This window comes from Gallus gallus, chromosome 1, assembly GCF_016699485.2.
Source record: "Gallus gallus isolate bGalGal1 chromosome 1, bGalGal1.mat.broiler.GRCg7b, whole genome shotgun sequence".
Lineage (NCBI taxonomy): Eukaryota > Metazoa > Chordata > Aves > Galliformes > Phasianidae > Gallus > Gallus gallus.
Window position 1 is genome coordinate 43,275,237 of NC_052532.1, and position 26,786 is coordinate 43,302,022.

Below are 26,786 nucleotides of genomic sequence, written 5' to 3' on the forward strand. Positions count from 1 at the left end.
TCAAGTATCAAGATAGTGAGAATTAGTAGTTTCTTTAATTTGAAGTCATGATACTTTTCCATGTTGTTGTTAATCAAACTATTATGTTACTTTCCATATCATGGACAAAAATTTAGTGCCCACAAAATTAATTACATTTCATTTGTCACTGCAATTAATAGTTTTTTTTCTGAATCTGTGTTTTCTTAGTTAAGCAATATGGAAAAACAAAATCAAGAAGCCTTCTAAGCTTACACACTTGATGTATTTTAAAATTTTCATCAGAACATAAAGTAACCAAATAATTCCTCCACTCTTTGCTTTTGGTCACATGCAGATTTTGAACCGACTCCTCTTGGATCACATGGAAGAAATTCTTATTAATCAGAATGTGCTTCGTCCTCAGGGCGACAGGTTATGTGCAGACATTATTCATCTCAATGAAAACTGCTTCATTTACTGCCAGCCATATGTAAAGAAAGAAGAAAAGTCTGGCCTTACTAACTCCTAGGAGACTGAAAGCGGAGACTGAATGGAAAATGCATACATTATAAATATTCTTTTTAAAACAGTTCTACAAGAATTAAAGAGTGAGGAATTGAAAAATATATTTAAAAACTCATTAGTCAGGGATGCAAGTACATATCCTTTTGAAGATCATATTTTGAAGTTAGATTGGTGGATTTTAACTCTAGAATTCTAGCATACTGCATAGTACAGATGAACAGTCATTTCTGAATCCACTCATACCTTAAGTCCAAATGTATCCAGAGTGACAACAGTGATTCCATACACCCGACAATCTGAAGAGTAGGTTGGTTTGGAAAAAATGTGTGAATTTTTACAGAAGTTTTTAGGTCTTTCCAGTGTCCAGAGTATCTAAAATATCATTTTTTTTACCCCAAATGACCAACCTGATCTCAGACATTGATGATACACTTGATTCTCTAAAGCATTCATTTCATATATTTATGACCTTTCATTCTTAGGCCATTGGTGGGTTGAGGTGTTCATTTCTGAGTATATCCTCTTTGTTATGGTATATAAGGATTAATTTAGTTATATATTACCACTGAAGGAAGAGACCTCTAATTGTCTACCTTGCAATTCTTTATCTGGAGCTTAAAGGCTTGCTCTACACATATCCTACTGAGTGTGGAAGAAACACATGGCAAAAGAGAAAAATCAGATCACGTTCTTGGATATAAGAATGTTTTGTGATCTTCCCTCTTTTTATATTTTGACCAGATATGGTTTTTGTTTGTTTGTTTGATGTAAAGTGTGACAGACATGAAAAATGAAGTAAATCTTGCCTCGAGGAAAGAAGAATAGTAAAGAAGCTTTCAGATCAAACTATCAATTATATAAAAGACTTTTGTGTGTATCTGTATATGCTCTAGAATATGCTTGTGTACTCTGCTATTTTATTTTTTTATAAAGAATGAAAATACAAATGAATTTTTGCAGATTCTGTTGCAAAATAAACTGTTGTCCTAGTTTGGAGACTTTTCCCTTGGGAAGTACACTGGGCAGGTCTCATACAAATATAAAATACCTAAGGCAGACACAGTAGTCAACTGGATGCAGTTTGTTTTATTAAACTCTGTGGTTAATTTTTGTCCTTATGGCATATTACTGATGTTGTGCAGCATTATTTATGGTATGTTGTTTAAATCATTCATTACTCCATTGATGTTTATAACTCCAGTTCTTGCAGTGGTACTGCATCTTGGTCATGAGTCAGCAAGACTAAAGGTATGGAAGTGGAAGCGAGGATCTTTGTCTCCTGAATACTCACTTGCAGTTTAGCCTGGGTGCATACCGTGTACTAATACAGTAGCCCAAGAGATCTGTTTCATCACACAAGCAGATCTGCTCCAAAAGGACACCAGCAGTGGGTCAACTTCCATGGCCCTGAAGACCTCCATACTGCTTATCTTTGATGTTCCTGAACCCTACACATCAGACATGTGCCAGCTTTCCTCTTTTCAGGCATTTTGCTAGACAAAAAGTGAAAACTGGTTGAGTAAGGTAGCATTCAGTGAGGCAAGACTCCATCTCCACACCGCTGATACAGAAACAGGGACACGGTGGGGATAATGGTGCTCAGGATTGAGCTGGGTAATGCAGGGCTGAGCAGAAAACACTGTCATGAAGCCAGCCCTGTAACAGTGGTTTTGGGTAACACATATGTTTCAACTCACTGGTCGGCTGATCTAACTAGCGATGGTGGTGTCTTGCTTCTCTCTATCCCACTTCCCTCTTCTGACAAGGTAGACTCCCTGCACTCCCTACACAAGAGATTCTGCAAATATGTTACCAGGTACCCTGCAAAACTAGCATGTTTCCTTCTTTGCCCAAATTTGGTATATTTGTTGTTATGTAGGTCAAAACTCTGCCTACCTTTCTCACAGGATCAATACAAGCTATTGGGAGAATCATTCTAAGCATCGAATGATGCAGGTCCTGCAACCAATTCTCAGCTTCACACTAAATACTGAAAGAATACAGTGAGTTTGTATATCATGATATTTGCCCTTGCATGAAGATCTCCCTTCATGGAGTGGCCCAGCGAGTGGAGCTTTTCACCAGCTTCACAGAAAGCTGGCACTTGTCAATGGACATGGATTTAAATCTGAAATAGAAAGTGATTTAAGTTACCTCTGTTTCACTCTTACAGCACTACTCTCCTATGATCTATAGCTAAGATAAATTGTTCTTCTGTGGGAATGTTACTTACCTTAACAGTATTTCTCAAACCAATAAAGGTCATGATAGGAAACAATAAAATGCATCAATTCAAATCACGTTAGCCCTACAGAAACTCAAAGAGATGGACTTCTGTGGGTTTATTTTGGGGGGACACCATATTTGAGGTTAAGAACTACACATCCAGCATTTGTCAGAATTGTGTTCAAAATCCCTTTGCTGTCTGCATGCCCTGGAGCAGCAATCACAAATTAAGGAAAATACAATAAAAGGTCAAAATACTAAAAGTTTCAGTGACCGTAACTCATGCTCAATAGGAAGCTAACTAGCTATTTTAAAAGCACCTTTTTACTGTTCTTTATCAATATGCAAATGTTAGTCCTACAGTGCTGGAGAGCCATAATTCTTAGCAGAGACAGATTTTCCCAACAATGAGAAATTGCCCAAATTACATTCCAAATGCCTTGTGAATAGGAGCCATGATAATTTTGCCATTGTAATCTACAGGCAGTCAAACCATATTCATTTATTTTTATTTCTTTAATGTAAGGCTCCAGTCTGAAGTATTTTATATTATTTTGGGGGGTGGAAAGAGACGGCACAATTACTGTTATAAAGTGCTTTGAACATTTTTTTAAGGCCAGCATCCAGACCTATGCTCAAGGGGCTAACACCGCAAGCTGCCATTCCTCATCACAGCAGTGGGAAGAGTGACATGATGTGACTTGGTTCTCAGTCCAGCCCCTCTGCAGTAAGCATTCTCTGTGACAAACCTCACCTGGGCAGATCAGTGGGACCCTAAAGAGCTCAGCGTGGTGGGGGGCAAGGATGTCAGAGCAACACAGAAGGAGAAACATGTCTCAGAGGCAGCCACCTGTTGCCTAAGCTGCCTTTGACAAGCAGGAGGGCACCCACCACACACACCGAGAGGGGAACAAAGACTGCAGGGGACCTGGTGCACTGCAGGACATCGCCCACCTCTTCGGCAGTATCTACTCGCATATTCACATCTGAGTCTGTTCTTCAGTTCAAACCCAGCATTCCCTCTCCTCTTCACTCCCTCTCCTCCTTTCACCTGGGATGAAGCACACTCTTTATTCCCACCAGCTCCTCATAGAAGATCTTCACACCTTAAAAAAAACCTGTGTCCTTGGAACGGTAGCTGGCCACTGACGTTACAGCACCCACACTAGTCACACATACAGTGTATTTGTTCACTCAGAAGTAACATAAAATTAAATGTGTCTATGCTGAGATCTAATGGTTCTATTGATTTATATCATAATTTCATTGATTTCTAACAAATATAAAGCTTAGTATATGTCAGGGCTGTTTTGCTCTTGAGTCACCACACACACTGTGATAGTGACAGCTGTTTGCATCTCCTCTCAAGACTCAAACAACTTGACCTGGATACATGTCTGGATGTGAAGCCTCAGTCTTTACCTCCAGTGCTAAGAAAATCCATGCTTGTAGGTGGCTACCACACGATGGCAAAAGCTTGGCTGTCTTGGAGCGTGATCTGTATTGTAGCTTTCCACCCTGAAGTAAACTAGCCCCAGCCAACCACAGGCCCACTGTTAGTGTTGTGATGAAAAAAGGTTTCAGTTATCATCGATGGTACACCTTTGAGGCTTTTTCTATCTGTAGAGTCTAAGCAACCAAATACTGTTTTGGATATGTAAACAGATGTATTAACACTTCAGTCTCTTATTTTATTTTCAAGTCTTCAGGAAGAAAATTAATAAGATGTAGCTGCACTTTCCATGCTACATTTTTCCAGAATGCAATGTTTTCTCCTAATTCCTGTGCCAGAGTTACTTTGGCTGCAGCTAGTGGAGGTTGCACTGACAGTCTCCAGAGCAAATTAGCAGCCTATTTCACACCCCAACTTCTGTCTTTTAACAGCCTGTGCTCTGTTTGTACCAGGATTGTTTGCCAGCTGAAGCCTCAGCGTACCCATTTCTACCATGGAAATACATCAGCAACACAGCATCCTGCTGACTGCAATGCACCTTCAGAAGGGACAAAAGGCAGCAACAGAAGAGCACATGTGAATCATAGAATCATAGAATCATAAAATCGTTAAGGTTGGAAAAGACCCACAGGATCATCCAGTCCAACCATTTGCCCTTCACCAATGGTTCTCACCTAAACCATGTCCCTCAACACAACATCCAAATGCTCTTTGAACACCACCAGGTGACTCCAACACCTCTCTGGGCAGCCCATTCCAGTGCCTGACCATGCTTTCAGAGAATTAGTATCGTAATGTCCAGCCTGAATCTTCCCTGGCGCAGCCTGAAGCCATTCCCTCTAGTCCTATCACTAGTCACCCGAGAGAAGAGGCTGACCCCCCCCAGCTCACTACAACCTCCTTTCAGGTAGTTATAGAGAGCAATAAGGTCTCCCCTGAGCCTCCTCTTCTCTAGACTGAACAATCCCAGCTCCTTCAGCCGCTCTTCATAAGGCCTGTGCTTCAGACCCCTCACCAGCTTTGTTGCCCTCCTCTGGACGCACTCCAGGGCCTCGATGTCTTTCTCACAGTGAGGTGTCCCAAAACTGGACACAGTACTCAAGGTGTGGCCTCACCAGTGCTGAGTACAGGGAGACAATTACTTCCCTGATTCTGCTGACCACACTATTTCTGATACAAGCCAGGATACCATTGGCCTTCTTGGCCACCTGGGCACACTGCTGGCTCATGTTCAGTCTAGCATCAATCAACACTCCTAGGTCCATTTCCTCTCCACAGTCTTCCAGCCACTCTGCCCCAAGCCTGTAGCGTTGCCTGGGGTTATTGCGGCTAAAATGCAGGACCTGGCGGGAATGCCAGGATAGGGATGATTATGGTGAAAAAAATATACTCTATTTATATGAAGTCAATGTTTTCATGAGGTATACCTTAGCAAGGATGTTTGAGTCAAACACTACAAAGACATTCCGCCCTTAAAATGGGTTTTACCTCATAATCACAGTATTTGTATACTTTTTTGCAGTTTTCCATGATAAATACTAGTGCTTAAGCACAAGGGAAGATATCAGTGGGTAAAATAACTCTGTTTATGAATAGAAATAATATTTGTACTATCATACAGAGATGATTTTTCAGGAGGTAGATAAATAACCCAAAGCATTTCCAGAGTAACGCCTCTCCAGTCATCCAAACTCTGCTTTCTCTGGATGAGTACAATACTGAAAAGAGCTCAGGATCTCCCTTTGAAAGTCACGCTAGAGTCAATGGGACCCAGTGAGTTACAGACCAAAGTGTACAACATTATCTACAGTCTAGAATTGTACAGGTGTTTTACTCTTCTGTCTGCATGTTCTTTTGATTAAAATTTACCTTGGTGTCTTTTGGTTACTTGGAGAAGGCACTGGGTTTATAAATTATAGAGCACTCTGCCTGCCACACAAGCAGATGTTTGATCATTGGCCCATGCCTAAACAGTGATGCTAACCTAAAGCCCCTGTGTTCTTTCCTCTTCATTCAGAGCTTCACACAGAGGAGCTGAAGAAAGGATTGACAGTGAAAAAAAAGCCTTCCACAGGCAAACAAACCCAGAGTCTTTCAAATCTGAGTTGTCATTATAAAATAAAAATACAAATGAACCCAGGAATATTCTACAAATTTATAGTCCTAATGCTTCCAGTGAGGCCAAACAAGTAGTCGTAAGAGACATGGCTTGTGCATTCAGTGCTTCACTTAGCCTCCTATGAACTATTAGCTCACTGTTGCATATAATAGAGATACCCAACTGGTTCTATATTACATTAGGTAGTTGTACCCTAAAGCCATGACTAGATGCACAATGAATTACAGATTAAATCTTAAGAAGCTGTGTGATCTACCAGATAAGGCACACGACCAGGATCCAGAAGAATTGGATTCTGATTCTGGCTGACTCCAGCATATCTATTTCTCCCATCTGTGCCTCAGACTCCCAATCAGAAGTTCAAGAGAACAGCTTTCTCAGAGTGATGCTCTTTAATGCATAGAAAGTTATATTACTGTAACTTGCAAAATGTTTGGGGGTATACCTGCCTTTCACACATCAGAAAATGACAGTGGGATGTCTCTGCTCCAGGAAAGAGTAGCATTAAGAGCAAGCGTCCCTGAACTCATTTCCTGGGCACATGACTAAGACATTGAGGTACCAAAAGGTGTGCAGTATAATTTCCCTCTTTTGTTTTCTGTCAGCAGTGCAGCCCTTTCCTTTTATACCAGAGATCTGCATCCTTGTTTCAGGAAATCCTTCTTTCTGCAGCAAAGATCTCCACTAGAACCACTGAGTGTTCAAGGCAGAGGAGCACAAAAACAGGAAAAAAAAATTAGATGTGTTTCTTTAGATGAAAAAATAAATGTCTAGTCAAATGAGCAAACCTTTCTTAAGTATCTTTACCCAGTGTGAAAAAGATGATGGTTAGGTGTAACTTGTTGCACTGTGATTCTACTACCAAATGAAGCCTACAAATAAGGGTTTGTACTGGAGATCACTTCTACATTTCCATCAACCAGTGATAATATTCAGAGAGTATACCTCCCTCATGTGGGATGTCTGCAGATGACGTTAGCCTGGTTGTCCTCTGCACTGAGAAATAGAGACTCTCATCTTCTGAAAGCTAAGATTCAGTGCTCCATTTTTAGCCCAGTGAAGTTTTGATTCTGTCACTCCTTCCAGCTTATTCTTCAATTTGTTCCTTCTTCTTATCATCTAAACACTTTCTATTACACTATTTTGGCCATGTCTGGTTTGTATGTTTCATTTATTTTGAAGAAAACTTCATTCTCTAGTCTAACCATGGCACCCAAGCATATCCTCAACATGCTACATTTTTCTTTATAGATATTCATGACTTTCCCTTCTGTCTACTGTGTTCCACAGGGTGGAGCTCCTTTAAAGCATCCTACCAGCAATTTCGTTGCCCACCCCCAAACTTCCCTTTTCTGCCCATTAAAAAAAAGAAATTATTACAACACTTATTGTGCCATTTTACCATCAACCGAGCCTGCAATAGAGAACATTCCCAGTAAAAAGGGCTCTTCTCCATCACCCATGTAGATCACTCCTTTGAGCCCCTTTCTTGTCCCCCCATCTTGTGCCAGCAGAAGCAATTGTGTGGCAGCATGGTGAAGAATCAGGAAACTGACATGGATAAAAATAGCTATATTTTGCTCAGTTTGCTGTTTTCTGCATCAATGCTTGTCCTGGGCTGAAGTAGCTGGTTAAGGGAGGTGGCAAAGGGGACACGGAAACAGGAATTATCAGCTGGAGAAAACAATAGGGCAGGACTGACTCTTTTGGCAGCACTTCTGGTTTTTGCTGGCTTCAAGTGTCTGTGAAGCCATGGTGCCAAGCCCTTATTCCTGCTGCCTCTCATGCAAAGATGCATCAGCTCATTGTTTCCTTGTGCCCCTCTATCTCACTGTTTCTGTCCTGCTGCATTTGTCTTAGCAAGCTTTCCTTAGTGGGGGGAACTGCTGCCATTTGACCCAGCAGATCCCATACCACTGTCCAGGGAAAATCACACTGTCATTTACACAGGGGAAAGGCTACATCCCATCATGGTCACAGTGGCATCTGGAGTTGGCATGTTTAGTTTTAGTTTTGAGACAAAGTCAGTCTTTTTGTCTGCAGGTTGGCGTGGTAAATTTTTAGAGTGTGTTGGATTTTGCATGGTGATTAAAATAAAAACACTAATCATTACAGTATTAGCAGTAAGTGGTACATGTAGTAAGAAAAATGTTTCAGATAACCCCAAATGTATTTATTAAAAAAAAAAAAAAAGTTGTAATATTTTCTCATAAAGAAAAAAAAAATCAGTTTCCTGTAGTTCTTAAGATAGATATCTCTTGCCACAGATGTGTCTGAACAAAATAATAAATAAATAAAGGGCTTACTGCGATTTTGCCTCTCTCTTCTTGGAGAACCTAGACTTAAAATGTGCTTTTTCTCTCTGAGCTTCCAGGCAGTTCTCCATATGCCTCCCGTATAATTTTTTATTATTCGTTTTGTTTTCTTTTTTCTTTAATTTTAAGAGGTATGAACAGTTATCATTTTGAAACAAAGTGTTATTCTTTCAAGAAAAAGAGGCAAGTTTTGCTGCCTCAGCAAATCATTTCCCACAGCCACAGAACCCACTGATCTGCAGCATTCCTGAAAGGACTTTAGCAGAGCAGCTTCTTTTCTCTCTTCCCCTCAGCTGTTGCCTCTCAGCTGCTTGTGGCTTTGAAGAGCAGGAGGTGAAACAGTATCTAGGAGCTCTTCCACCTGGCAGTAGCAGGAGCAGAGGACCTTCTCAGGCAAAGGATCTGATGGAAATCCTGGGGAATGCAAGGCATCCCCAGTACCATTAATACTCTACTTCCTTCCTTCTTTCCTGATGATGGGAACAGGGCTTCCCCAGGTCCTGCAGTCCCCTGGGCTGTAAAGTGACCTGTAAAAGGACAGGTGTAACAGTGGAGCTTCCTCCCTCTCTGCAGATGACCCCTACTCCCCACACAGCAGTTCAGCTCTAGAGTGGTTCTGGTGCACATTCCTCCTGGGGAAGGGAAAATTCATGTCTTTCTCTATGCTCCAAGCCTTAAATACGTTAAAAGCATCAAAGAAAAAGAAAATAACAACAACAGAACTGTTATTTTGGTAGCTTTGAACCACGTGTCCTGGGGATGCATGACCCACAGACAGAACAAAACCCAGTCCCAAGTAAATCCTTCCTCCAAGACACAAAACATAAAGGTGTAAGAGGCCTCAGAGCCACCTGTTTCTACATAGTAAACCCATTCGCTTGATACAAATCACTTGAGAAACATACCTACAGTTGTGTGTTTATATCTTACTGTCATTTTACATCAAATTGTCATCATCCAGGCATGAGCTTCATACATCTCCCGTTCTCCTTACCAAAAAACTTGATGACAGTAAAAAAACATCATGAAAACCCTGCTATAGCACTGACTGTAGTATGTACTTGGAACTGAATTTTGAAATATATTTGAAAATTTACTATAAAAATGTTTAATGTCCTCATTTTTATCTTCTACAGATTACGGACCTTCAATATCCTTTTAACTGTATTTTGAGGATTTTAATAGCATTTTCTTGCTTCATTAACAACCACAAGAAAAGTTCTTGGGGCATATTTGAGCCTGGGCTATGCACATCTGGCTATGTAACCAGAGTCACTAGGGACTTAGAATTAACTTCCCCTGGGATTTTCCCCCTTGTTTTCACAAAGCAGACAACTCATTTCTTATTTTGCCAGGTTTTATATCAGTATCTGATCTAGGTTAGAAAACCCTCCTATTTCTGCTGTTGCCTGAACATTAGACTACTTTCCTTTCCTCCTCAAGGACTTATCACAAGAAACAGGCACAATACCAGGAATGCTGATAATATTTGTCTAATGACTCCATCTCTGTTGCACCAGAGTGATAAACCAGCAAGCAGAAAGTGCATTCCAGCACGAGCTTGTCTTTGAAGGTGTATGTTATCATGTCAGAAACAGCAACAGAATATTTACTGATGGCTCAGAAATATTTCTCACCTCTCTCTAAACCTAGAGCATCTAAAGCAAGAAAAAGGGGACTACATCACAGACAGGAAACATTAAATATTTAATTACTTCTTTTTGGCACAACTTGTACAGCCCCAAGCTTCTTATAATGTATAAAATAGAGTACACCTGTCATGTCTTGAATGAACATGAAAATGGGACTTGCAAAATTAAATACATCTGCAGCAAATTGTCTCAGTTTCAGATTGGAAGTTATATTTGTAGCATGTAGTCATGGCAGAAGGACAAGCAGTTTATGTGTGTGTGTGTGTGTTTTAGTAGGTGGATTTCAACATCTATCTTCTGTCTCAGGGGCACCAGTAGTGTTCTGCTATAGGTTTTATGCTGGGGGTAGGACAATTTATATTCTTGAATCTAAAATGCACTGATGGCCCTAATAGTTGGATGTACAGATAAAATCTTATATGACAGACAGGAAACTAATTTTGTCCTAAAAGTCACAGAAGCAAGTGTCAGTGGTGCTGGGCTCTAATCCTAGTTTTGCTCCTCTGAAATCTTGGTCAAGATGAAATCAACAATTTACAGTATCTGAGTCTGTTTTTCCTTCCTACCTACCCTGAACAAAGCAGACCTTCAGTGACCTAAGTTTGGATACCAGCAACTTAACTGGTATAAAATGGGCCTTTGCTACACTCACCTGCTGAGCTGTGAGGACATACATGAACATTGCTTCCAGAACTATGTTAGGTTAACCAGAGCTTTTTTTGGTCTCTAGGCACTAGACTGAATTGCACTGAGTACATGGAGCAGTTCTTCATACACATGCCAGAGAGCTGATCTGCACATGCCCTAAGGTAATCTGTTAGGGTTTTCCTGATTTCCCACAATTTAGTCAAAGCTGTAGCTTTGTCTGGGCTAGTAGACATCTGAACAAGCATTAACACTGTAGCTGATAACATGCTAAAGCAGAGAAAGAAGATGAAGAGATATTAAAGAAGTGGAATATATTTGATGACTTACTGTTATAGTAAACCTGGCAGAGTTGCTTAAGAGATTGCTCGGAAAACCAACACAGCCAAAAACACTAAACCAACAAAAATCACTAATCTTTTTTTCCTGGAAATCAAGGTGCAGTCTTCTTCTTCTTTTTTTTTTTGTTTTGTTTTGTTTCATCTTTCCCTATATTGTAATGTATGAAATAGAATTAGGTTGGAAGAGACTTCCAGATTGTTTCCAATGCAATATTCTATTAAAAGCAGGGCCTTAGATTAGGCTATCTGGATCTCTCTTAATCCAGGTCTTGGAGTTTTTACACCTTCTCTGGGCAACTTACTCCTAAATTTGGTTATTCTCTCAGTGAAGAACTCCTTCGTGACACCAGATGGAATTTCCCCTGAAACAACTTTATCCCATTGTCCCTTGTCCTGTCTCCACTGTGTCAGTGTCATGAAACTACCTCTGTCCTCTCTGTAACTACCATTTAGGTTTTGCACTGACTGGTTTTAGGTCTCCCAAACCTTCACTTCTCTAAGGCTGAATAATGCCAATTTGTTAAACTTTTCTTATACCGATTTCTCCACCTCCCTCTAAATCTTTCTGGCCTTTTGCTGGACACTCTCCAGTTAAACTGGAAGGACCAAAACTAGGCACACTATTTGAGGCCTAGGAAGTGCTAATCAAAATGGTGTCATTACATTGTTTGACCCTAATGAAAAAGTTAGTAATGAAATTATGAGATATTCTCAAGCTATGTTCTAAGGTGTTGTTGGTTGTTTTTTGTTTGCTTTTTCTTTTTTCATGCCATTTTTCTTGTTTCTCTATACATCCATTCTGTTATATTTTCTTTTCATCCCAAAGCTAATTCAGTCTGACAGCACTCATTGTGAAATATGAATCCTTCCCAGGAAACACAATTTCATTCAGAGCATGGAAATATTTCAGTATAATTCTCTTGGCAAAACAGAAGGCAGCTGTAGAGGTTTTAGATAATGTGATGGAGAGACGATTGATTCTCTTTCCCAGCCAGTAGGGTCTTTCTACGAAGAAGTCATGTGTTACAAGTGCAGAAGCAAAATTTAAATAGTTAAAATCTCTGAGTTGCCTTCAAGGACTCTTCAAAAGAAAAGTCTCTTCTTCATTGGGAAGAAATTAGTTCCTCCAGACTTTGGAAGAGCAAGAAAAAAATATTGATAAAGTGTGTTTGAAATGTGTTCATTTTTCTACAGGAGCAGGACAGAACAAGAGCGAGTAGTGCTTTTGATAGAAGGCCAAGAATTTTGCAAGGCTTCTTAACACCAGCAAGCCAAGGAGATTGTTTTGTTCCTTCTGCTGAAAGCTCTGGAGTTGCTTCTTTGCCAGGGTCATGTCTCCCTTGCTCCACAAGTGTCTTGAAATTTGGCAGCAGTTTAAATTAAAGAGGGAGAACAGTCACCAGAAATCTGGATACCTGTGGCAAGGCTGCAAGCCAGAGTGACTTGTGCAGTCACCCAGTTTTGACAGAGATCAAAGCCATCAGGAAACAGAAAGGTTGGAATGTGAGAAATATCTATGAGGTATTTTTTATTGTTGCTGTTACAGCTCAAGAATAAAGGATCATCGATCTCTTAATTTATCAAATATGTCAATTACTCTGTTTTGGCAAAAAAAATGCGTAGTTAGATGTCTCTCAGCATTTGCTATGCTTTTCCTCTATTGTATCTCTCAAGTATGTTTTTGTTCTTTTGAAGAATAATGAGAGTTCTCTCCTGGGAAAAGGGAAGTTGTGAATGATAGAGCTAGTGAAACAGTACCTGGGGTTGGCTTCACAGCAAGCACAGCCAGTGAGCTAATAAAGCCAAAATTTCTTATGGATTCCTTTTACTGTGGACATGTGATGAATGTCATCTTCTACCATCTCCAACTCATCACAGGAGAAATAGAAAGTTTCAGTATTTTTGGACTACGCCTCTATCATAACATGCTCTGTCAGAACATGCTCTCTACTTCTGAAACTGAATGCTGATTTCAAAGCCTGTAATATATGACAAAATGCAGCTTGCTATTTTGGCAAGAATTGGTGGGGGAAAGGGGCAAAAAAAAAAAAAAAATACTGATCCACCTAGACATACACAGAGGAGAAACAGTGTCATATAGTGTATGTGGGATTTTATTACTAAAATTTAATTAGGAAGAACATTAGGTCTATGAAGCTTTGGTTCTGATCAGAATAATGGCATTGTTGGTTCAGTTTCTGTGACATTGCTAACATTAATTAGACAGGGGCACTGGGTTTAAAATAACCTAAAGAGTCTTTCAGAATCTCCTAGAAGTAGATCAAACAAGAATGGCTTGAAAGAGCATGCTGGAACATCACAGGGCTTTGCATCAGCGTGTTTCCATGGTCACAATCCAACAGGTAGTGAGGAATTCTTTTGTAATCACATCTCAGTGTTTTTTCTCAACATAACTCTTGTAGTGTTGCGTAGCTTTCTTAAACCCTATTTGTATTTTATTCTGATTTGCTTTCCATCGCAGAAAACAGGTTACAGATAACAAAGAAAACATGAATGCATCTTGCCCAAGAGTTAACAGGACTCATTTTTTGAGTTGTGACTAGTCTTTGGTGAGGACTTGGACAGCCTGAGGAAGCTCATTTGTCCTGATGAAATAGCTACACATGGAATAACACCTTCACTTGATTTGATTGTAACAGTGGGATCCAAGGCAGCCCTGCATGCTTCTGCATCACTCCTCAGGCCTCAGATCCTGATCCTGGAAATGTGACTCTCTCCATGTAAGAGGGAGCCTGAATCTGTAGCCAGTGGGAGAGGCACTTGTTTGCTTCCTTTGTGTATTCACATAAGTAATATAAATAACAAAACTTCACATAAATAACACAGGCACATAAATAAAAAGAGACTTGCTATACAGTGTTATGCAAACCTCTGTACTCATTTCTTTCTCTTAATGGCTGTCAGCAAAACTCTGAGATTGCTGCTGCTGAGGTCTGGACCACAAGACAACTGCTATGACAAAACCATCTTTGGAAAGAGCCAGCCAGTGGATATCCGAAGTAAAGGCTTTTCCCTTCTTCAGGAATATAGCAATGGTCCTTAGTGAAGAGTAGACACCAGCCTTGTTTGAGTCCAGTCAGGTATTATGCAGTTCCTGGACTGAGCTTTAGTACCTGTTTTGAGCACAACAAATTTTCAGAAACTTCAGATCTGGGAAGGATGGAAGCTATACCTGTTGGACTATGCACCAAGAGCTGATTATCTGGTTCACAGCCCACAACTCTCAGAAATCACTCTCCTCCCCAAAAAATCCAATATTTACAAGATTGTCAGACTTCCTTATATTTAAAGAAATTTAAAAATTAAACAGAGCTTGAAACAAATTTCCTATGTTTCATTTTTGAAATATGTAGTTTGAGGAGGTAGAATTTATGCATTTTCCCTGATTTTTCTCTGCTAAGGTAATGTCACAGATTGTTTCTTTCAACTTGAAAGTCCATAAGTCCATTTTTTGTAAAGAAAAATTTTGCCTGTGAAATTTTGCTAATCCTTCTTATATAGAGAGAATGAAAATGACACGGAAAATCTCTCCAGCACAGTTTTAAATGATTCTGTCCATTTTAAAGAAACATTCAACCAGTATCCAACTAGTTGCCACAAGATTACCACTAGGCATAGGTAAAGTTGGCATCTGCTTAAAGCAACAAATGTCTGAGAGCCAAGTCCTCGTGATCAGTCCCTTGTCCTGGGGGTGCCATGACATTAGCAAGTCGGGAGTGCTGCTGTGGCATGGGAATGTGTAAGAGCAGCTATCACTACGAGCAGTTATTCCCAGAAGCAGCAGTCATTGCTCATATTCCTCCAGAAGAGAGCAAGGCCAATTTTCCAGGATTTTCTCCCAGCTCCCTGATCTTGGCAGCCTTTCCTATTTCCTTAAATATATCTTGAAGACATACCAAGAATGCTTAAAAATAAGGCAAGTGTACAATTTCTTCTTTCTCGTTTCATGACTTTTTCCCCAACACATTTTGTATTTTCCATAAAATCTCAAACTAGTTTGAAAAAAAAAAAAAAAGGATATATAAATTAAACACATTAGGAGTGCAACATAAACTGACTGCTTTAGGAGGAGAAAGGACAAAGGGGAATATATGGATTCTTTTCCTGAAGAAATAAAGCACACTGAACCCAAAGTCTATTTTGAACTCTCCAGGTGGACGAATTTTTTTTCTATCCAGTGTACAAACCCTATTAGCTATTGATAATGATTGTTAAGTCTGTAATAGCACATTTTAAATCACTAACACTCTATAATTCTCTAATAAAGTCAGAAAATAGCATATGCTCTCTGTCACCTGCTAAACAGATGGCCAGGAGTGTAAATTCATTTATTTGACTTCTTTTTTTTTTATTGCTTTGGGCACTTAAATTTAAATAATCAGACTTCAAGCACTAGCTTCAATCTATACCAGGCACACTTTGGGGAAAGGAAGGATCCTTTTTCAAAGGAAAAAAAAAAAAAGCTCTGGTAAACAGTAAGCAATTAACCACAACACGCTACCAGGGATTGTTTAATTGAAGCTGCCAAACTAAATTAAACAGATACATGCCCTTGGAAGAACTAGTAAAGCAGAATTACTTGCAGATATTTCCATTTATTCTGTAGGAAATCATGTGCCTCTGCTTTGATTTTTTTTTAATTTATTTTTCCACTCCAAGGATAATCAAAATGCAAAACAAAGTGAACCAGTCTTTCCTTCTCCCTAAATAGGAAGACTGAATGATTGGATGTAAACTACCAAAATCTTTCTGAGCTTCTTGGCAAAAACTCTCTATGGATGGATTCCTGAGGCTACAAGAAAAGTTACAGCTCTTGTCAGACATTTCTGTCCATCCTATCAAGATAACCAGGCCCTAGTTTCAGGCTTTGGAGAGCCGTTGTGATGTCTCAGCTTTACACATCCCATAGAAGAATTCTTGTGAGAAACATCCCAAAAACTTGATAGTAAAATAGTAGGGAAAAATGTCCTTGCTGCCACATGTGGGTTACATCCATCATCTATAGAGAAGCTCTCTCCCAGCAAAGATTTTTTATTCCTAGTTAGAACTGCTATTTGGATGCTCTTGCTGTCATATCTCTGAGTTTCCTCACTTTTATGAGATATTTTGTGTGTGATTTTTATTTGGTTGGCAGGTTTTTGATATGTAGCTATCATTTTGAGGAAGTCATCATCTCAAATAATGTGTGAACTAAATCTGAGGGTCTATGACAAACACCTTGTCGTTGAGGACAGCTTCTAACTACAGTGTGCATGTTCACACTAAAAGTAGATTAAGTGTACAAAAGCAGACAGAATAAACAAAGAAAAGAACATTTTCAGGCTGTGTTTTTGTTTTGGTTTGTTTGTTTGTTTGTTTTTTCCTGCAATCTGTAAGCCATGCCCACAAACAGGAAGCCATTAACTGACATGAATATGTGTAACTATGGAGATACTGCTTGGGATACTGATAAAGATAAGAGCTTTGGAAGCTTGTTTTGGTTATGGGAATACTGACAGTAGCACCATTTTCTTCATTAACGTCACAAGACCTTAAAAGAATAAAAATGACAAATAAAAAAGAAAGAAGGAAAGAAGGAAAGAAGGAAAGAAGGAAAGAAGGAAGGAAAGAAGGAAAGAAGGAAAGAAGGAAAGAAGGAAAGAAGGAAAGAAGGAAAGAAGGAAAGAAGGAAAGAAAGAAAGAAAGAAAGAAAGAAAGAAAGAAAGAAAGAAAGAAAGAAAGAAAGAAAGAAAGAAAGAAAGAAAGAAAGAGAGACTTTAATGGCAATTGTGAAGATTTTCAAAGATTGCAGATATAGAAAAGCCCACCAATAAAAAAGAAAAAAAAAAGAAAAGAAAGAAAAAAAGGAAAAAAAAAGGAATGCCTCATACAAGTTATAAATTTGGACAAACTTAATTGCTTTTCCATCTCTGAAGATTCACAGCTAAAGCACAACTTTAACTCCCCTGCTCCCTGGCTCTCCTGACCTTCACTTTTTAGGAGATATACACAGATTGATGTCGGTGAATGCAATGGTAAGGATGAAACAGAAGCAACCACTTTTGAAACCTGGGAGATTTATGACTTGAAGGTGGCTGAAACTGAGCATGATGAAAGGGAGCTAGCTGCTGCAGTGGAAAGGTGTTAAAGATTCTTACTAATCTTCCTTGTTCAAAACATTGGTATCTGCATCCACTGCATTAATTTAACCCTCTGAGTGGCCAGAAGTTTTAGTACCTTATTTAGCGCTTTCTGCTGAGCTGTAACAGAAGCTTTGAGATTGCTATTCATAATCATTATCTTGTTGTGGAAGATAATATTTGGAGAAGTAACTGTGGTCTGCAAGCTTGTATTTGTGATGTGTTCCCTGACATGGAATCTCTGAGCAGTCATAAAGAAATAGAAATGCAAAGCGAGAGGAAGGGAATGGCAAACTTTCAGCAAAAGAGAGTTTAAAAAACTATGTGTCTGAAGTCGAAGAAAATCCTGAGAAAAGGAAAGCCTAAAATCATGTCAAAGAAAAGGTCATAAAGATCAATGAAAAGAAATAGAAGACATTTTATAGACAGCCAGATGATTGTGGGGCAGTGCAGTTCTTCAGGCATATTCATGAGGTTGAGATAACTTGCCCTTTCTGTTTTTAAATTTCCATCAAGGCACTGTCAGCTCCAGAATATTATTAAACATTTCTAAAGCTAAGATAGCAGAGAGACTAGACAAAAATCACAAAGCAATAACAGTCTCATGACACATGGATATTTCATGTTTGTTACCTGAGCCTGTGAGCATCCAGGAAGCTCACATTTTGAAGGATGTTTGTGCTATTTATTTGCACCTGATTTCTGATGCATTTAATGCTGTGCTTCAGTCATCCCATGGTAGACTGGAAAAAGAATTCCAGTTCTGCCTATCCTTAGTGCCCAAATTGGTCCTGGATTTTGCAGGATGAAGGAGAGGACAGCCTTTCTCTGAGCATCATAGGTTTGCCAAAACTGGAGGTAGTATTAGGCAATGAGTGATTAGGCACGTGGTGATATTCAACTTTCCTTGCTACTCCTAGGAATGTCATGCTCAGGATTAAGCCAGTAAATGTATTGAGAATCAAAAGGGAAATCTTCACAGGTCAAAGAGGAAACCTGCTCTCTTTTGTAGCCTGTCTGCCTCATAAATGATCTTATAGCTTTATTTAACGTATCTGCAGTTATTGCAGGTAAATGGGACATTTAGATTCTTCTTATTGCTAACAAATGGACAGTCAACTGAAGAGAAGCATCCTTTCTGATTGTGTACGCATTTCCAAATGCCTGAAGCTGAAGAACCTACCTCTGAGGCACCAATTGCCATTTCCTGTCAATTCTTTCTCCCTACCTACCCCTTAATGGCAGCTGTAAGTTCTCAGTGTTTTGCAAATATAATTTTAAATTATGTGGGACAAATCTGTCGCAAATTCATCCTTGTAAGTAGCACCTCCCCTTCTCAAATGTGGATGCACTTTAAGACTGATAAAATATTTTTTACATATTAGAAGTTCACTAGTTTAGTAGATTTTGGAACAATTTTAGCAAAAAGAAATCTCTCTTCTCGGTGAATAAAGCACAGGTTTATATACCCAGGCTGTGTGTAATTCATCCCCTGCAAAGTCAATTAAAAAAAAAAAAAACATTTCTATAATGACTGCTTCCAAGAAGGGAATGATCAGAAAGTAAGTCATTGCTGCTCCCATTGATCCCCATTTTTAGTGCAGCAGAAGACCACAGCAGGAAGCCTCTTCAATAGGGTGTAAGAGAAGCAACAGTTTTCAAACTCAGCATTCCTGTCCTGCCAAACATTCACAAAAGCTGCTGACAAAACATAGACATCCATTTCATGAAAGTCCACAGACAGAGAAGAAACTCTCTCCAGGAGCTCAAGTTCTGCACACTTTTCTACAGAAAAGGGCAGAATATGCATCACAGAGTGACCTAGAGCTAAGCCTTACAGTATATGAGGCCAGAGAGTAACAAAAAGTAGGTGGGAGACTGGAGAGGTGAACCTTGAGGTCCTTTCATGACCTGTGCTCCCCAAAAGAAAAAGTGACAACATCCAGAGAGAGTTGCCTACACTAATTTCTATTGATTTTATTGTCATGACTTCACTGAGGGAAAGCAAAACTTTAGACTTTCCTTCCTTTCAGTAAAAGCAAGGTTGTCTCCACTGCAAGTATATGTATGTGCTAAGATAGGGCATAGAAACAACACAGGGACCCAGTTAAATCCCCAGCAAGTATGAAATACAGTACAGATTTGACTGACATTACTCACCAAGAGTTTACCACCACCAAAGAACCCAGCCATTAAAATGTGAATTGTTTTAGATTCTTGAAAGTCCCACAACTACTTAATAATCCCAAGAATTTAGGGCATTTTTTCAGGTTGTGTTAAGTCAACTAAAGTGTCACATGATGTTAGCTCACTTTAGATCTGGTGTTACATAATGCTACTGTAAAGCACATCAGAAATAAGAACTAAAAGCACATGGCTCTCTGCCCATAACCCAGTAGAGCTAAGAAAATTTGCCTATAGGCCAGTAACTGGGCATTTTCAGTCATATCTATGCTAAGCAGCTGCCAAATGCAGCTGCCTGGCAGAGGCTTAGCAGTTCAAGACTCAGAGGATCACACTGTGCACTATTAAAAAATATGAATAACTCCATCAAAACAGGACTTATTATTCCTTACTTTATTTTTGTGACTTTCTGAAATGGAACTTTCTTTATAACCTTACTGTATATTACAGTTCTAGGAAGGTACACTCAGATGTATCATTCCTGGAGAGCATGTTACTGATGCCATGTTCATGCTTGTTTGACTCCTAAGTGGTCAAAACTTTAAAGCATGGATCTTGATATCAAGTGATCTATGTGAGTATCCAACAGCAACCAAACTTTTTCAATATTCCTCATCATTTCAACTTCATTTACCCTGATAAAACTGGGAAGAGCCGTGGAAATCTCTTTACTGTACAAAGACTGTGTACTTCATTCAAAATGGAGATCCTTGTGTACAGTTTGGGGGAAGCCAGTGATAGAGCATGGCACAGAGTACATTGATGTAGTCACTTGCATACATTGAGACAACTTGTGGATATAAGCTGTCTTTATTGGACAAGCAAATTCTGCTTTCCTTTGTATTCTACTTGTTTTCATGCAGTGAGTTCAAGTGTTTGCTGTTGGACACTATCACATAGAGTCTCTCAAGTTTTATGTGGGTCAATTTACATTACTCTATATGGAAAGTAACAGAAGAGGCATCAAATCCATGCCTATTTCTTAAAATCCTTAAATAAGTCTAAAAAAAAAAAATCTGTAGTGGCGATTCCTACTACTCGGACAGCAAAAACAGATGATAAAGCAGTAAGCAGATGATCATCCATCAGTACTACTGAATGATATGCCAAAACTTTCATATTTTCCAATCCTGTTTGATACACCCTTGAGCCCTCTTAGGCATACACTGGCCAGGCTAGATATGATGAACTATGAATTTCAGTGTCTTTTGCAAAGAACATCTTCCTTATCCTGTCCTCTTCTGTCACACCTTATATTCAGGGTGAAAAATACATCCTTGAGGAAATCAGCATGATTTCTTCTATGTGATAAAGCCATGTGTTATTACTTTTTTGAATGTCAAAGAGAATAATTCACCTACATATGAGCCTGTTCCATGGTAAAAAGCTTCTCCACATCTTCTCCAAGCAACACTATCATCCAAAGTGTTATGTCATATGCTGTTCTGACAACTCACTGGGAAAAGTCAGAGTAACCCTGAGACAGATTGGATATTGCTGGAGATGGACAACTGCTGATCTGTAATAACTGCTCTGATAACGGGAGGTTAGGGCGAAGGAAATAACCTGGAGTCTTTCAGAATGAAATAAGATTTCTTGAGACTGATTGGACCGTGGTGCAAATCAGTTTGTTTAACAGCTCTTAGAACATTAGTGGTCTTAGTACTGTGTTCTTACTCACTGACTAATATTGAAGAGTGAGGGCTCATTGTTCATGTGAATGATTCAGATTTACCCTTGTGCGTACAAAAACGATTGCCTGGTTAAGTTGTGCTCAGGCCAGTTTGCCATCCTTTGTTTCTGTTTCTCTTATTCCAGAGAAAGCATCACAGATGTGGGCAAGCACTTCCGTGCAATGAGATGAGAACTCTTCAAAAAGAGGAACTTGGTTATGAGACAGGTTTGAGGTGATGTGGGGAGATTAGTCACTCTGCTGATTGTAGCACTTCCTCTGAACTGTGATTTTGCAAACTTTTATGTAAAGGGTACAGAGGATTTCTTGGTCTCTTCCAGTGTGTGACTTAGCAGAAGTATAATGAGGTTTAAGACAGTCTTCGTGCAAACACAAAAAATGTGCCCTTTCCTTCTGTAAACCTGCATATTACCCAGCATGCTGTGATTTTCCTACTTTATCCATCTCTCCACAAGTCCACCCTACTCCCCTCTTCCAAACAGTCTTGCCTGTGCTGATATATTTTATTCCTATGTCTTTAATTCTGCTCACATAGTTAATTTTCCAGTCCCTCCAGATTTCTCCTTTCAGCAGGGATGTTCCCCAGCTGAGCTGTCTGACTGCTCACAACCCACAGGGCTGTAGCATAGGGCGGAGCCATAACAAAGCACATGGTTAGTGGAGAGTGTGGGAAGAGCTGTCCCCAAGATTCCCCCACAAGAAAGGTCTGAAGCAACGGGTAGTGAAAGTTGCTAAAGATGTTTTTTTCAGTCAGTTAAGAAAAGGCAATATTTTTAAAATAGAGTTGAAAAAAGACATTGAAAAGCAGATCTTTGGTCTATATTTCTTCCGCATCAGAACAGGTCCTAACCAGTCCCGTTGCATCCAGCTCCTGCTTCTTCCTTGAACACATAGTTATGTTATTTATTTTAGTACAGCATTATATTCCTTAATATGTTATGTGTTGTTGAGTTCATTAAGAAATTGGAAGCACTCAGCTGTGCAATACAAGTCTTTATCCAGGAGATATCTTAGAGTGTAACATGGACACACTGTTACTGTTAAACCCCTATCTATCCTTCAGGTGGGATTGCTCTTGCTTATTTTTTGCCCTATCCTTAAGTATGCATTCCTATTCCATACAGTACTATTACACCCAAGCATCATCTCTCCCTCTGGAAAGTGGGGAGGTGACACAAGGTTTCTTTTTGTGGGCAGCTAGTCTTGTCTTTTCTAATAATGCCCTTCAAATGATTTCTCTGGCCTAAGGAAGATCACAAACCTTGTAAGATAAAGTCATTTCTGTCCATTTTACTTCAGACAATTTCACCTACTTCTGCACGGTGATTTTGTTTGATTTCTGTAGTTGTTCTCTCTCCCTGTCATCATCATTCACACATGTAGACCTAACAAGCTTACCAGAAAAGGATATCACAAGAAGAGAAATGAAAGCAGGCATTGGCATTCCGGTTCCCATATATATCCTTTTGGCTTTTTCCTTTTCTCCCTCCCTCTTTCTCCCTGTCTCTCTTATAGCTTCATGCAGTGCTTAGGGTTGCAAGTATGAAGAATGAGCGCTTTAAAAACCATCAATAGATTGATGACACTATGTGTTTTTATTCTCTTGTATTTTGTGTAGGCATTGCTTTTTTTTCCTTCCTTTGTTAACTTTGATCCCCAGGACCTTAACATGAGTTGGACAAAACCTGTAGGTTTTGGTGTCATTCAATTATAGAAGTATTGATAAGAATACAGCAGGAATTGTGATCAGTTCCTGTAAGCTCCTCATGGGTCTGCTTTTTCCAGATCATCACCCACTGTATTGCATAGACCATTACCTGGTAATTTCTTGATGTGAGCATTTGTGCTTGGTTTTGGTTAGATGAAATCAATTTTTTATTCAGAATTTATTAGTTTCCGTTACCCACCTTAAGCATCACTTCTAGTTTGCCAAGGTACTTGATTGCTGTACTTAGTTGTGATTTCAGTATAAGTCAGCTGTTCATTACAGCCAAGTGAGATGATTCAATTTTCTTGCTGATATACTGAATTCTTGTTATAACAGGAAACAAATATTTTCTTGGTAAGCTAAACTAATTTTTTTACGGTGGTGAATGACTCACTGAGAAATCATTCTTGACAGTGGCTGCAACCATTTTTAAACACTATTTGTCTAAGGGAGGAAGACTGTGTTCAGTTTCTTTATTTTATGGTACAGACTAACACATCCCTGTTTATTATTAACATTTTCCATTCTCTAGAAGAGAACTGTGGCATCCATACTAATAGCACTAGATCTCATTTTTCTTCCCATGGCAGCTAGTAGAAAAAATGTAATCTGTTACTAGATAGACAAAGCACATTTCTTCCAAGGTGTGCTTACCCAGTTCACAAAAGAAAGAGATATACATGCTTCATTAAGTCAATATTAATTAACTTGTACATACAACAGACTCTTTTCCTCTTAGGGGATATAGGTAAATCTTTACTGCTAACAATAGTGGGATGAATGACAACAGCTGTCTGAGACTGAAACTTCCCTACAGCATCAACAGCTATTAATCTTTCTCTTCACAGGCTAAAAATTTGCAGAAGTGTTTAGATTTGCATCTTTTATACAGCAGTGGTTTCCAACCTGACATTTTATGTGCCAAGCCTTGGCTCTCAGATTAGCAATCTAGGGCCCTAAATCAAAATGTTTAAAAGCAGAGATGCTGATGGATCTTTATTTGTCCTACTGCTCTTCTTATATTATTTCTTATGCATCTCCCAGTGTGTGATAGGACTGCACAGAAAAAAAAAAAGAAAAAAAAAAAAAAAGAGTGAGATTCTGCAGCCCTGAGATTATGTTGTAGAGGTCTTCTAATGCCTCCCATTGTATTATATTAGCCCAAGACATCAGAGGCAGATGTTGGTGGCATGGCAGTAGAGGTTGAATCTCCCCACCAATATTCCATTACGTTTTGTTGCTATGCGACAGATGGTAGAGGGGCAGTCTGACAAAATGGTGTCTGACATGGAAGTATGAATGAAGCACTGGCACTAGTATTTCTTCTCCAGACTGGAAACCAGAGGGCAGATTTCAACCCTCCCAAAGCTAATTTGCCAGATAAAACTACCTGTTTCAAACACTAACCTTTCACTCCACTAGCTCCAGAGGCCCTGCAGACATCTGCTTCTGGAACTAATCCGTCTGTCTTCTTGTTGTAGAAGCCAACGTAATATGAGATGATAGAATTTCACTTTGCCATTTTTCAAAATCTACAAAATAATACAAAAACTATATTCTAAGGACATGAAAAAAAAAAAAAGCAGAACAGCCTACTCAGAAAGTTAAGAAGGGCCAGATGATTTGCTTGAGCAACCACAAGCAACGTGATAGCCAGCTGATTACATATTGCTATTACTTGCATAAGATGCCTCATCTGTCCTTGCCTAAGCTACCACTACCATTTCATCAGTAAGTCTTCAATATTTTGTTTCTCCTCCAGTTATTTTCCTCAAGCTTTATTTACTGCATAATACTCACCATCTCTGAAGGCAGAATAATTATTTGCCTCACAGATTTTTTATGTCTGTCGTCATCATAGAAACAAAGTATTGCTTTTCCATATACTGATATGTGAGGGGAAGGGGCCAGAGGCTCGTTATTTATTTTAGGACTGTGTCTCGAAGTAAGGTCAGACTATCTACCAGTAAGGAGCACTCAGATACCTGCAGCTTGGCTTTTTAGACTAATTAACAACCTTGGATAGGAAGCCCAGCTCCCTTTAACTGTATCTGAGGGAGCACAGAGGTTCACATGGATTAACATAAATAACAAAAGTCTGGAGACTTATTGTCAAAGTCTGGCTCATCACCATGTGTAAGGATTCTGGCAGAGGCAGAGGAAGAATTCCATACTGCAAGGAAGATTTCAAATATTTCCTTCATGACCAAATTATAAGTACCTCAAACATGAAACCAGCCTTGCAGTTTCTGATATTTTTGGCTTCAGTCACTACACATCTAAATTTCTCCACAGTGCAGGCAGCAATCTGTGAGAGCAGATTTCTCACCTCATGCTGCTGACCTGTTTCTAGAGAAGAATCTCACACGGCATTCTGTTTGGGGCAAAAGTTCTGAATAAAAGGAATTACTGATAATTCAGTATCATACTCACCTGTGTACAACCTTAATTCTGTTTTGTCTGACCTTTCAAAAACTCTGCTTTGCCACCTCACTGATTTTTTATTCTATTTTTCACAGAAGTAAATATAGAAGAATGCAAAACTATATTCTGAGCTTATATAAATTATGAACTTTTTTAAAAATTAAACATGATTTTGATGAATCTTTAAGAATTTAGTAGATAATACGAGACTAATACATACCTTACCCGTGCACCATATGTACCCCTACGCACATCTGAAACTTTTGTTCTATTACTCTTTCCCAAATACTTTGTAGTGTATTCTGTTCTCATTTAAAATACCAAACCATCTACAGCAACTCCTCTTGCTCCAAAGCATCCTAGCTCTCACATTGGGTGGTCTGCTTAATTTTGTCTGTCCCAGATAGCTTGTATGTTTACGTAGCTCTGGTGGCAAAGTTATCTTTTGACCTCACTCAGTACCTGGCATAGTGTTAGGCATGTATTTCTCAAGTTACATAAATAATTGATTTTCATTATTATTTACATCAAGCACAATTGGATAATGGTACCCATCTGGAGAGATGCTGAGTAGGTTTGCAGTAGACGTCACAGATGCTTTATTCCACCACCACTTCCTGGCAGTCCCCCACACCACAGACCCCACATCTTCTACCATAACCACTTCTGTGCTGATGTGACTTCAGCCTTTGTGATAATGGTGTCTGCAGAGCTCAGGAGAGGTGGCCTCAACATTGTTCCAGTTTGCTCAAGTCTTCTTGCTGTGCATGTTGGTCAGCTTGTTTGTCACAGTTTCCAAATCTGGGTGTAGGCAAAATTCTCATTGCTAAGCTAGAGATGAGAAAGACACAGCCTGCAGAAGAAAGCCAATACATATGGGACCGTTGCAGCAACATCAGAGTTCTCTGAAGTAGCCAGTATGTCCATTATAACTACAGTATACAAGACTTTGCCTTATTCAGTTTTCTCATGTGTGATTGTATGTCTAAAATGGCAAGGGCAGTCTTTGTGTGGGAGTACTGTGGAGGTTTTGAATTAAATCCTTTGAATTCCTTTTTTTCACATTATTTTTATTTTCCACAAGAGTAGGTGGAGAGACAGTCAAACTGGATGGAAAAGGTGCTACTGACTCATAAGGATGAGAAATAGCCGGCCTTAAGAAGGCATTCTGGATTTATGCTTGCTGATTCATAACTTCCTACATACGTACGGGGGGGAAAAAGTGTGGATTCTGCCCTGAGCTATAATCTGCAGGAAACCCGCCCTCCCATCACAAAGTGAGACACTAGTTTCAGAGCTGTAGGTGGACTTAACTTCAACTCACAGAATTACGTTCCTGGGAAAAATTTTTAGAATAATGGCATGAAAACATTACCCCAGACTACCAATTTCTACTTTCT